The following is a 12,914-nucleotide window of genomic DNA, read 5'->3' as shown; positions in this document are numbered from 1 at the left end:
GAGGTGGAGAAGGGGTATCGCAAGTGTCTTGAGGTTAGAAAGGTGGGCCTTGAGGGCTTCAAATGCGGTTTGGCACTCTACGGTCTATCTGAAAGGTTCGGATCCACTTAGCATTTTGAAAAATGGAAGTTTATGATCTTCGGATTTGGTGAGGAAATAGCTAATGGCTGTGAGGCGCCCGGCTAGGCCCTGGACTTCCTTCTTATTGGCAGAGGGTGACATTTCCGTGATTACATGGATCTTGCCAAGGTTGGCCTCGATGCCCCTTTGGGAGATGAGGTATCCCAACAGCCTTCTAGCCTTGACGCCAAATAAGTACTTCTCCAGATTAAGCCACACGCCTGCAGCCAGAAGGCTATTGAATGTTTCTTGGAGGTCAGTGACGTGGTCGGCCTTGAGCTTGCTCTTTACAACAATGTCATCGACTCAAGCCTCGATGTTGCATCGTAATTGTTACTCCACAATCTTGTGTATCAAGCAACATAAGGTGGCTCCAGTGTTTCGAAGGCCAAAAGGCTTCCGAATGTAGTAGTATACCCTGAAAGGGGTGATGAAGCTAGTCTTGCTATAATCCTCCGTAGCCATCCACACTTGGTGGTATCCAGAGTATGCGTCCAGGAAGCTCAACAACTCACAGCCAATGGTAGAATCTATCAGTTGGTTGATGCGAGGAAGGGGGTATAGATCTCGGGGGCATGCTTTGTTAAGTGAGGTAAAGTTGACGCACATGTGACATTTTCCACTGTGTTTCTTGACCAGGACAGGGTTCGAGAGCCCCTTGGAGTGTATGACCTCTTGAACTATGCCAGCCTTCAACAGTTTCTAGACTTCCTCCTTTGCGGCCTCCACCCCCTCAGGGGAGAGATTGTGGAGCCTGTGGCGCATTAGCCAAGCCTTTGGGGTCAACTCGGAGGGCATGCTCGATGATGCAGCGGTCGACGCTAGGGATGTCCTACGGGGACCATGCAAAGATATCTAGGTTAGCCCGCTGGGTGGTCAGGAGCCGGGCTTCCCGCTCTGGACTGAGGTTTGCCTCGATTTGGAAGGTTCGGTTGGGCTGGTCCAAACATGCTCAAAAAAATTTCACTTCCCCCTCCGGTCGTGGCTTCGGAGGGCCCCAGTGCCTAGGGTATGCCGAAAGGGGGGGGGGTCTTCGGAGCTCTCTGTGGCCACATTATGGATGTGGCAAACATTGAGAGGGGTAGGGTGCCCGTACTCAATGTTCCTTGCCAAGTCTTGATCGTCATGGATGGAGATTAGCCCCTGGGGTCCGGCAACCTTTAGGTATAGGTAGTTGTGATGGGGAACAACTCCGAATTTGTTCAGAGTCCCCTGGCCTAGGATGGTGTTATAAGTGTAGGGCACGTCCACAACGTCGAATATGATAACTTTGAACCGCGCAGTTAGGCCCTCACCAAAGACGATCGGGATCTCTATTTGTCCTAGGGAGTCAAGTGAGGCTCGTTGAACCCTTGTAAGAGCCTATGGGCCGGGGAAAGCCAGCTCCATGGGATACAGAGCTGGTCGAAGGAGTGTACAAAGAGGAGGTCCGCCGAAATGCCTCCGTCGACCAGTTCCCTTCGGACCTCAACTTCGGCAATGTTGGATGAGATGACCAAGGTGTCGGAGTGGGGGAACTTCACCCCCTTGGAATCGTCGGCCCATCCAGAGGCCTGGCGATGGATGATGGATGCCCCAACGTGGTTCACCCCCCCCGGTGCGTAGTCTCGCTGTTGTCGCTTTAAGGAGCCACGAAAGTTCCCACCCCTAGTTATGGCGAGCACCACCTACCTGGCTATGACCCCCTTTGGGATACTGGTCCGCAGGCAGTAGAGGTGGAGATGGAAGAGCCAGCTGGGAGGGATTCTGCAAGGGCAAGCGATCAACCTGGCGAGCCACTAATGATCCACGGCCTTTGAGTCACTCATTGTCGTCGCTCTTAACCGTTGTGTAAGCTGCTTGCTTCTCGATGTACTCCTCTCAGAACGTTGTGAGGGTCTGGTAGTCTTCGGTTCTATGTCCCCGTCCAACCCGATGTAGAGTGTACTAGTGCCCTTCCTTAGGGTACCGGTTCAAGGTGCGACAACGCTCGAGGAATTCTTCGGGGCGCCCCTGGCCATAACCCCTAAAACAGGGCGGGTTCAGAGCCCCTCGGCATAGGTTAATGTTGAGGATGCCACGCACTGTCGCAGCCGCCCCTTACGGCTTCCAGAGCCATTAGCCGCTTCGAAGCCCCTTTTTGCCGATAGGGGAGCAGCGTGTTAGGACCCTGCTTGTGAGACGGACTTCTCGAGCTTAACATTGGGGGCCGTGGTGGCTTGTGCAAGGCCCCGACGGAGCCGCTCCTCCTCTGCACGTGCCTACTCCTCAAACTTGCACATGAAGGCCTCCATCGACCGCACCGGGCACCGGTTCAACTGATCATAGAAGGGGCTATTGGCCAGACCCTAAGTTGCTGCGTCGATGACCAATGAGTTTGAGATGCCCTTAATTAGGACTTGGTTCTGGAAAACCTCCAGAAATAATCTCAGAGGATCTCGCCTAGCTGCTGTTTAACGTAGAATAGGCTTACAGAGGTCACTGGCTCGATGAAGGTACCTTGGAAGTTGTTGCAGAAGAGGTCTCGAAGTTGGACCCAGACGTAAACAGTCCCGGGCTCCAACATCCAGAACCATCAAAGGGCCACTCCTTCTAGGGCGAGGGGGAAGCACTTGTCCATGGTGGTCTGTCTGCCTCCATTGGCTTCTAGAGCGAGGGCGTACGAGTGGACAAACTCGTCCAGGTCTGAGTTGCCCCTAAAATTAGGCAACTTCGGAGTCTGGAATCCCTTCGGGAAGGATGTGGCATGCAGGTCCGTCTATAGGGAGAGTCGTGATCTTGTACCGAGGCCTCATGATGATGAATCCGAGGCTCCAAAAACTATGCACTCACTGCTGGGGGTGCCTGGTGGTGATGAGCTATGGGGATGAATCCCTCGCTCGTCCCCGGAGCAGCAGTGGTCCTGTGGGTAGGTTGCTGTGCTGCCCACATGGTCGTCTGCAGCTCCTTCATCTGAGTCTAGGGGGTCACAACGCGCGACTGTTGCTCGACAAATGCTATGTTCATAGCGATGATGTCGGCTGCAGCCCCTAGGGACGCGGCAAGGCCCTCGTTATGCTACTGTTGTAGAGCCCCCGAGGTGGGGCCCCCAGCACCAACCACAGCCATGGTCACGGCTGGTCTACCGGTGACCACAAGGCCCTCATTCCCCCCGACTGGGGGGTTGTTGCCAGTGTAGCATGTGGTCCTTCGCGCAAGCATGGTCGGGGCATCGTCCGCATGCGTTGTGGCCCTGATAGTCTTCTTTTTGGGTGACATCCTACCTCTCTGGAACTTCTATGTTCGTCCCCACGGATGGCACACTGTTGGCAGAAGATATCTTGCACGAACAAGTGCGGCGTGGGCTAACACACAGGAGCGGATCAAGCTTGGAGAAGAAATGGAGAGAAAGGAACACCAAATATATCGATGGTAAAAAGGATCGGCCCTTGGCCTGATGGCTAAGGGTATGTATTTATAGTACCAGCAGGGTGTGAAATGTACAAGTCTGCACCTACATAGATGGCAATACAAATATCGCTATATCGCCATGGGTCTAGAACTGGTCAAATCACACATCATGTGTCTAGGTGGGATTCACTTATTCCTAATCGAAAGATATTCTTCTGTTACGGCAATACAATGGTGCAAGTGGCCGGGACGTGGTGCACAACCGCTCGCCTATTGCGGTGCCACATTGCCAAGATGTCAGGATGGCCTCCACTTGCGTGGGGGATGTCGGGATGGTCTCCACTTATGTTGCATTAAATGTAGGTCATTTCCTTGTAGGTGGAGGACGGCTGGTGAACCCCCTCTGATTGATCTTTGCCCAAGGTCTGACGACTCACCCCCGGGGCTTCGAAAAGCTCATTTAAACTCTGGATGGCAGGGGTTCCGGAGACTGGAGCTCCGGAAGGCCAGGGTCCCGGAGGGTTCTAGAGCCTGGTGATCCGTCTTGCCTTGGAGGACCTGTTTGTCCACAAGCGCAGGTTGGTGGGGCTAGGAGCATCAGGGGTCCTTAATGACAACCTCCAACACCTTTGGAAATGAATGATTTCTACAGGCACAAAAGAGATCACATATGAAAACCAATTACTACAGGCGGTACGTTAAGCGGACCGCCTGTGAAACTGATTACTACAGATGGGTCCTTAAGTAGACCGCCTGTGGAAACTGATTGCTACACGCGGTTCCTTAAGCGGACTGCATGTGGTAGTCGGTCCCTGAATTGACGTTTTTTTGTCTAAAAAAGCGAAAAAATTGCATCCGAGGAACCCTAGTGGCCGTGCCGTTGCAAAATAAGCAAACAAGTCACACGATTTTTAGCGCAAAATACACACACGTGCGGTTGCTAAGAATTAAACTCAGAACATGCCCCTAGCGCGAAGATGCCTAACCATTCTACCATAAAGTTCTTGCTGATGGCAATAGAATTTGTTTTCATTTTGTTCCTTATTTACTGAAACTTTTTCGTTTGAAGTCATTTAGATGTCCAAATAATCATTTGAAGTATTAGACATAAGAGATCAAAAGGAGTGCATATGCTATTGTTATCATTAATATTTTTGTAAGCCAAGTCTCAAAATCCTCCTGAGTTCCTTGGACTCAAAGTCATTTTAGAAATACAAACATTCGTGGAGTCCTTTATATTATCAATGAAATCTTTGAGCATCTAAATGATTAGTCCCTCTCCTATCTTGCATTCTAACCTTATAGGCCACTACCTTGTCATCTTCCTTCTTTATGAGAAGATAGTAGGGTATTTGATCATCTCTTTGTTAATCTTGTTAGATATTTTGGAGTTGGTAGTATTATTTTTCTTCTCCTTATTCTTGAGTTGCTTGTATTAATAGGATTTATGGTAATAATAACATATGCACTCCTTTTGATTTCTTATGTCTGAAACTTTAAATAATTATTTGGATATCTAAATAACTTCAAATAAAAAAGTTTTCAGCCAAAAAGTTGTAGATCTCGTCAAATGCTATCATTTTCATATAAAGTTTGTCCCTATACGACTTTGTATAAAAAACTATGAATTTTTTTAATTATCATTCATTACCAGATGTGGTTCACATATGAAACTGTTTTTGAAAATGATATCCTATTATAAGAAAAACTGTCTCTAAAAATAATCTTTTACACAGATAGTTTTTTTTATGTAAATCACCTCTGATAATGGAAACTACATCTAGAAATGATATTTTACACAAGCGGTTCCTTATATAAACTGCATATGGTAATTATTCCATTAATAAAGGTGGTTCATATAAATAACCATATCTAAAAATGATTATTTACAAAGATAGTTCCTTATACCGTCCGTCTCTATAAGTCGTGTATTACTAAAGATAGTTTACATAAAGAATCGTCTCTAAAAATAACCTTTATATAGACCGCTTTTTATATCGTCCATCTCTAAAATTCGTTCACATAGTTTATTATATAAATCACCTATAAAAAGATATTCTGAATATCTCGAAAAATAATTTTGGTGTAGTGTTTGTCTGTCGGTGGTGCTGATAAGAAGAGTGCCTTTTGTTTCATCGAATGGGGGCCCTGAAGCTATGGCTATGTGCTTAGCTAGGGCGCTAGGCTCGAACAGAGGAGCAGCAGTAGTTAGTGAGTGAAGTGTCCGAAACGGATAAATTACTCCTAGCCAGTACGGCTATTAGTGGCGGCATGAAATTATGCATGGGTGCTTTCGGTTGGCGCATTATAGAGAAAAATGTAAAAATCCTTTAAAAGTTATTTGGATTTTGATTTTTCTCCTAAAAGTTGTTTTATTGTAAAAAATTCTCTAAGGTTTGGTTTTATTAAAAAAATATCCTAAAAATTTAAAACAAATTAAAACAAATCACAAAAAAATCTAAAAAAACTAGAAACAATTTTAAGACCTTTTGCGATTTTTTTTTTAAAATAATATCCTTTGCATCATATTTCATGGAGAGAAAGTTTAAAAAAAAAGAAAAATGTGTAGCTCATTTATTAATTCGAGTGAAATGCATAGTTAATTATTTGCTAATCCAAAAATCATGAAACTAATTTTTTTAGTCTTCTTACATGATCCTCTATCTTCTAAAAATATATGAAATCTTGTAATAGTTATTGTAACATGCAAGATTGAGTAAATGCGTTGCAAATAGATTAATTCATAACTATTCCATAACACCCTAAAATTAGTGAAACTACTTTTATTAGTTCACTTAAATAATTATTTGTGTAGGAAAAATAATAGTAGACATGACAAAGTTAAAATAACATGAGTTAATAAATGAGTTGCATATTTTTTTTTTTCTAAACTTTCTCTCCATAAAATATGATGCAAAGGATATTATTTTTTTAAAAAAAATTCACAGAAGGTCTTAGAATTGTCTCTAGTTTTTTTGAAGTTTTTGTGATTTTTTATTTTTTAAATTTTGGGGAGTTTTTTTAACAAAGTTAAACTTTTAGAGATTTTTTACAACAAAATAACTCCTGAGGGAAAGTCAAAATCCAAATAACTTTTGAAAGGTTTTTGCATTTTTCCCCGCATTATATAATAACCTCACCCACACGCATGGGGGAGAAAAGGATTGGCCGCTATTGATCTGCTTTGGAGCTTGAGTTAATCAAGCTTATCACAAGATCCACGAGATGGACACATAGGTTGTTTTCGCCTGGGTTCGTTCATGCCGATATGCATGGTGTGTGCATGTTGTTACCGTCTCACGTCGCGAGCTCTGTGTTGGCGAGATAGTGCCACCGGCAGAAGATAGCGGAAAAGGAGAGGGAAACTGGTGCAGGGAACACGAGTCTCTAGGCAGCCGATGGATGGATTAAGACTATCTTTAACAATTTGTCTTTTATTTCATTCTCTTTCGGTACTCTTTTTTATTTCTATTTCCTTTATTTTTATTATCTTTAACGGTTTTTTTTAAATCATAAAGAAAAAGTAGAGAGAATCTTATTCTGAAAAGAATGAACTTAAAATTTTTTTTTAATAAAAATTATGAAGAGAAATCGTTAGAAAAAAAAACAAAAATTGTACCATGATAGGATTCTAGTCGTGAGAAAATCCCGTTGAAAATAGTCTAAGAAAAGCCCAACTTTATCATGTCCGCCACGAAGAAAACCATGTAAAGCAATGTAGTACTAGCTAGCTACTACCTAGTCGTACTGGAAAAATGACGTTACCCGGTGAAAAGGCGCTTTCTCGAGCATGCAATGGCTCTAAAGCTGATGATGATATTGGGCGTCGCAACTCATTAGCATCAGCTCCACATCCATTCGCGTATTATCTTGCAATGATTTGAGCCGATAGCCCCAAAACCAACTGACATAGTAAAACCACACCATCTTCTGAGGCAGGGGCAGATCCAGAAATTTTTTAAGCCTGGGCGAGCCTAACTATTGATAACAAATTCATACAATCATTACGACACTAAAATTACATGTGCGTTGACAATTTGTTGCCAAAAGTCTAATAATATATCTCCAAAAGTCTAATAATATATCTCCAAATAAGACACTATGCAAGCATACGGCTATGTGGTAACTGCATTTTCCGAGTCTTAATGTTTTGAAACCGTCGAAGAATAGTAGCTTCATCAAATGATTTGAATAGTTCCCGCTCAATGTAGCAAACCATCAAGTTGTTGAACCAATCATCTGTGATCTTGTTGCGCAGTTTAGACTTGATAATCTTCATTGCTGGGAAAGATCTTTCAACGGTTGCCGTTGACACCGGCACTAATAATGCCAATTCAATGAACTTGTAGACCAATGGAAAAACCAAATGCTTTTCGGTTTCAATCATCTTTGTGGCCAAACTTGCAATATTTGTACAAGAAGCAAAGGCAGCATGCATCCTCACATGAAGAATATAGGTCTGAAGCTGTTCCTTTACTATTGCACGATCATGATCACAGAAATCCCCATCATAAATTTCAGCAAGCCGAGCAAGCTTGTTGACATCAAACTTGGAGAAAGAGTTCTTTGGATCAAGACACGAGAAGCATGTCAGTAACTCCGTAGTCGCTTCACCAAACCGATGATTCATTTCAGCACATATTTTGTCAACAACAACATAGAAAATATCGGCACGATAATAATGAAGATTGGTAATAGTAAATCCATCTCGCCTTGAACGACCCCTCACCGGTATCTCTTCAGACATATTTGGAATAGGAATACCCTTCATAGCACAAAATTGTCTCACCTCATCAAACAAGTCACCCCAGCCACTTTCTCTCATGGTGCTCAGGCGAGCTTTTACATCATTAATAAGCTGTACATGCAATAAATAAAAAGAGTTGGATTAAAAGTAACAATGAGATAATGAGAAATAAAACAGTGGATCAAGTACTAACCTCAAGAGCATTAATAATGTTAAGATCCTTTCTCTGTAGGAGATGCGAGAGCTCATTTGTGATACCAAGCAACCTTAGCATAAACTTTAAAATGAAAACAAACTGAAAACACTCCATCTTCTCTATCAAACCAGCCGCTTGACTTGGCACTCGTGCATCTTCATGAATCATACGAAGCACCTCTACCACCGAGTCCCACATTTGAGACAAACGTACCAACGTAATATGATGTGAACCCCATCTAGTATCCCCAGGTCTAGCAAGGATGATTGCTTGATTCAAGCCTCTTCCAGTAGATGCCTCACCATTTTCAAGCCTATATAAAATATTTTGATGATGGCTTTCAATCAGTGCGTCCCTCCTCTTGCAAGATGCACTTGTTGTGGTCACAATCAATGAGACATACTCGAAGAAATCATGAACAGAAGAGCAACAATTTGCGATGGAAACAACAACCAGTTGCAACTGATGGGCAAAGCAATGGACATAGAACGCATATGGGTTTTCATCTAGAATCTTTTTTTGTAGGCCATTAAATTCACCTTTCATATTCGAAGCTCCATCATATCTTGCCCTCTTATCCTGGAAATAGATAACTTGTGCCTATCGAGAACACCAAATAATGCTTTCTTCAATGCATCAGATGTAGTGTCGGTGACATGTACGAGAGCAAGAAATCGTTCGACAACATTCCCTTGAGAGTTTTTCACATACCTACAACGGTATAACAGGAAAACAAAACAAGAATAAAATAAAATAGAGTAACAATGGAGTAATGACAAAGGGCACAATGACCTGGCTACAAACCTTATAATTATTGCCATTTGCTCTTTTACTGATATATCGCGTGATTCATCAATAAGCACAGAGAATTGTCTATCACCAATCTCTCCCATAATCGCTTCAGTTATTTCTTCTGCACAACATCTTGTAAGATCTTTTTGAATTTTGTGGGAAGTCATCTTGCAATTTAACCCGCCACGGTCATAGGCAACTCTCACTTCTTCATTGTTATTTTTCAGAAAATCTATCAACTCCAGAAGACTACCTTTGTTCAAAGAGGTAGAAGACTCATCATGCCCATGAAAAGCCATGCCTTGCTTTAAGAGATATCTTGAACAACGTAGAGTAGAAGTTAAACGAGTTTGGTACAATTCTTCCAAATGTTGACTAGCTTTAGAGAATACATTTGACACGCTTTGTCTCTGATTTTTAAAATCATCACATTTCTTAACACAATTGTTATGAGCGCTACCTACACCACCAACGTGATCAGGTAGTGATTTATATGCATGCTTCCAATCCCTCTGAAAACATCATAACCAAAGTGTTCTGCCCTTCCTGGCTGTTTAAAAAGGAAGCAATAAAAGCAAAATCCAGCATCTTTGGACTCACTATATTCTAACCAATCATATTTCTTATACCACGATGTCGAAAAGGCTCTTGAATCACCATGCCCATATTGTTTGCGAGGAAAAATCATATTAGTTGGTTGTGTCAGACCCTTCAGAATGTATGCTCTCCTAACTTGTTCTTGAATTTCAGGGGCATACTCATAGATTTGTTTCCTGAGAGCTGGGTCACATAGGATTTCATTTGGATCAAACTCAATTATAGCATTACCCAAATTTGGTTGTGGATGCAGATGATCTAGTACTTCCCGTGACTCATCTACATTTGAGTCTCCTTGAGTTCCATGACTTCTACCAGGGTCATCACAATTCCTTGTATCAACCAAGAAACGCCTCATTCCTGATTCCTGAATCAATTTTGAAACTGTTCCAAGAAAGAACCATAGATAAATATTGCAGGAATGAGCAAAAATAAGTTAGAGTGCAGAACTGCAGCAGAAGTACCTTTCCTCTGTTTGTTCGTCAGGTCTCCTTCCTGGAATCCAGGTTCAGGCCTTCAGGCTTCAGGGCGTTGGGCGTTGGCGCCTTGCTGGCTTGCTGCCGCGAGCCTGCGACCACGCGATGACGCGAATACGCGATGCCACAGCGGATTGCAGACACGCCCTGAATCGCGTCGGTGCCGGGCAGCCGCCGATCACCGCAAGCCGCGAGTTGGAATTGGGAACATCGCGTCTCTCGGTCGTGGACTCGTAGCTGAAGTGTCTTCGGCTGATCGGCTCTACGTATTGGGCTGCAAGTTTGCGAGTTGGGCTGTCTATTCGTGACTTCGTCTGTATTGCGATTCCTGCGAATTTACTCGGCCGTTGCCCATTGGCCCGTGGCTGAGCCGTGCCGCTCGACGTGCACTCGCCAAGGAGCCCGGGCAGGCGCCCAGGGTTGCCAGGCTGTGGGTCCGCCAATGTTCTGAGGTACTGTAATATGAAATTTAGAACTAGGATAGTGTTTGCTTAGGCTTTTTTCTTTAACGTAATCTGGTTACAAATGTGACTGATTTCATTAGATCTGTTTGTTTCAACTCTACTGTAATTGAGTCTCACGGTAATGCAAAAGGCATCTTAAGAAAGCGATGCTGCTTATATCTAGACGTGATAGGATTTTCGTTATCTTCATCATCTAGATTCGACGCCTCCTATCTCATCTCATCTTCTACAACCCTGCAAGCCCACTATGTTGTGAGCCTTCTCCCACCATCTCCATGGAGGAGGCAAGGCGGCAGCAGCAACCCTAGCGAACGCACGAGGTGGTGGCCTCGAGCTGGACCGGCACAGGCAACAATGGCTCTACTCGATGCGATGTAGGCAGCCAGGCAGCACCGACGGCCTCGAGCCGACATAGCTATGTCGGCACAGTGGTGATGCCTCGAGCCTGAGTAGCATGACGGGAGCGGCAGTGCCCCAAGCCTACCGACGGCGCGAACGGCGGTGGCCTAGGCCTGTGCGAAGGTGGCGGCTTGGCGATGCAAGACAACACATATGCGGTGTGGGAGGCAGCGGACATCAAAGGGGAAGGAACCAGAGAGAGGGAGTGTTTTCAATTCCATTACTTTGTTTGGAACCAAACAAAGCCAGCAATTGTTCAAATGGTTTGCGATTGCAGTGTTTTCAGATACGGTTTCCAATACCGTTTGCATTCTCCGACCAAACACTGTACTAGATGTGTAGACTTTCCAAACTGCCGATTATTGGGCGAGACCACGAGAGTACTAGCTCCTAGGCACTGTTGGAGGAAGCCCCAACATTCCCACCGTGATATGTGAATCTTGATGGCCTCTTGTCTTGATTAACTGGTGAGTTTCGAGCAGAATGCGATTGCTAGTCATGTCCAACAGCAACCTAGAACTAAAGCATGGATCTAGATGGCTAGATATGGTGCACACCTCCAATCATTAAAGGCTAACCAATCCTCTAATTGGCTCGAGCGTGGTTCCTAACCCTACTTTATGTTGTAGTAACATGATTGGGACCGATTACTTGTTTGTACGATGGCTAGCCCTTCTTGGTGAGTGTACCTCAAAAGAAAAGGTGTTGGGATTTGGGAGCCTTGGAACTCCATGAAGTTGCGATGGGTCGAGTTTCAGTGTTACTAACGTACATAAATACAGAAGGGACAAGGTTTTTTCCCCGAAGACTAGAAGGACAAGTTAACAGGTGAACATGCTTATGCACTGGCAAACACCAAACTAAAAACATAATTTTAGTAACAGAGAGCCTGAATCACCAGATCACCAGGTGAACATGCTTGCACCGATGGAAGTTTGTACTTACATTACTATAAAAATCGTCATCAGTGTCGGTTTAGAATCACCATCAGTGTCTTTTTTAAACCGACACTGCACAATCGATATCGATAGTGATAGTCTGAGACTATAACCGTTGATTTCTAAACCAGCAGTAACAACCTAATATCACTACTGATGTGAGTCACGAGCCGATAATGATGTCTCCACTATCACTATCGGTTTGATCCAAGAACCGACAATGATATCACCACTGTTACTACCTGTTTGAGCCACGAACTGACAATAATGCCACTATCTATTCATGGCTCAAACCGATCATGATGTCACTGCCTGTTCATGGCTCAAATCGACAGTGAATACGGTGATATCATTGTCGATTCTTAGCACGAACCGACAGTAATAACTCCACACCTAAAAAAAAGCACATGTGATCCACATATAGTTTGTCATCACCTACCACATATGGTCATAAAAAGGTATCAACTAAGGAGCATAAGTCATAAAAGCATAAACATGTGTACTATCACAGTTACACACCTTCTTGTTCACACCTCATATAATATGAGAGGGATTGAATAAGAAGATGTGTAGCTGCGATAGTGAAACTACTGGCCCTTAACCATATGTGCGTAGCTCATGCGGGCTATTGTGTACTTTAGTAAAAAAAAATGAGAGCAAGCTATTACGTCAAAGAATGAAAACAAAAATTATTCATTTGTACCTCAGTTGTGTGTCCTACAATTTGAATGTGATATTATGCGTAGCAGGGTTTAGATAATTTGCCTGGCCTACATCTTGATACTACACATCAACATATTCAAACTTAATTCGACA

The 12,914-nt window shown here is 43.7% G+C and overlaps 1 pseudogene; it reads right to left on the bottom strand.

Annotated features, from left to right (window-relative positions):
* Nucleotides 1-7,588: 7,588 nt before the first annotated feature.
* LOC133895154 (uncharacterized) lies at nt 7,589-10,179 on the bottom strand (annotated as a pseudogene).
* Nucleotides 10,180-12,914: the final 2,735 nt, after the last annotated feature.

Source organism: Phragmites australis, chromosome 16 (assembly GCF_958298935.1).
Source record: "Phragmites australis chromosome 16, lpPhrAust1.1, whole genome shotgun sequence".
NCBI lineage: Eukaryota > Viridiplantae > Streptophyta > Magnoliopsida > Poales > Poaceae > Phragmites > Phragmites australis.
This window is presented reverse-complemented; position numbering and strand designations above follow the sequence as displayed.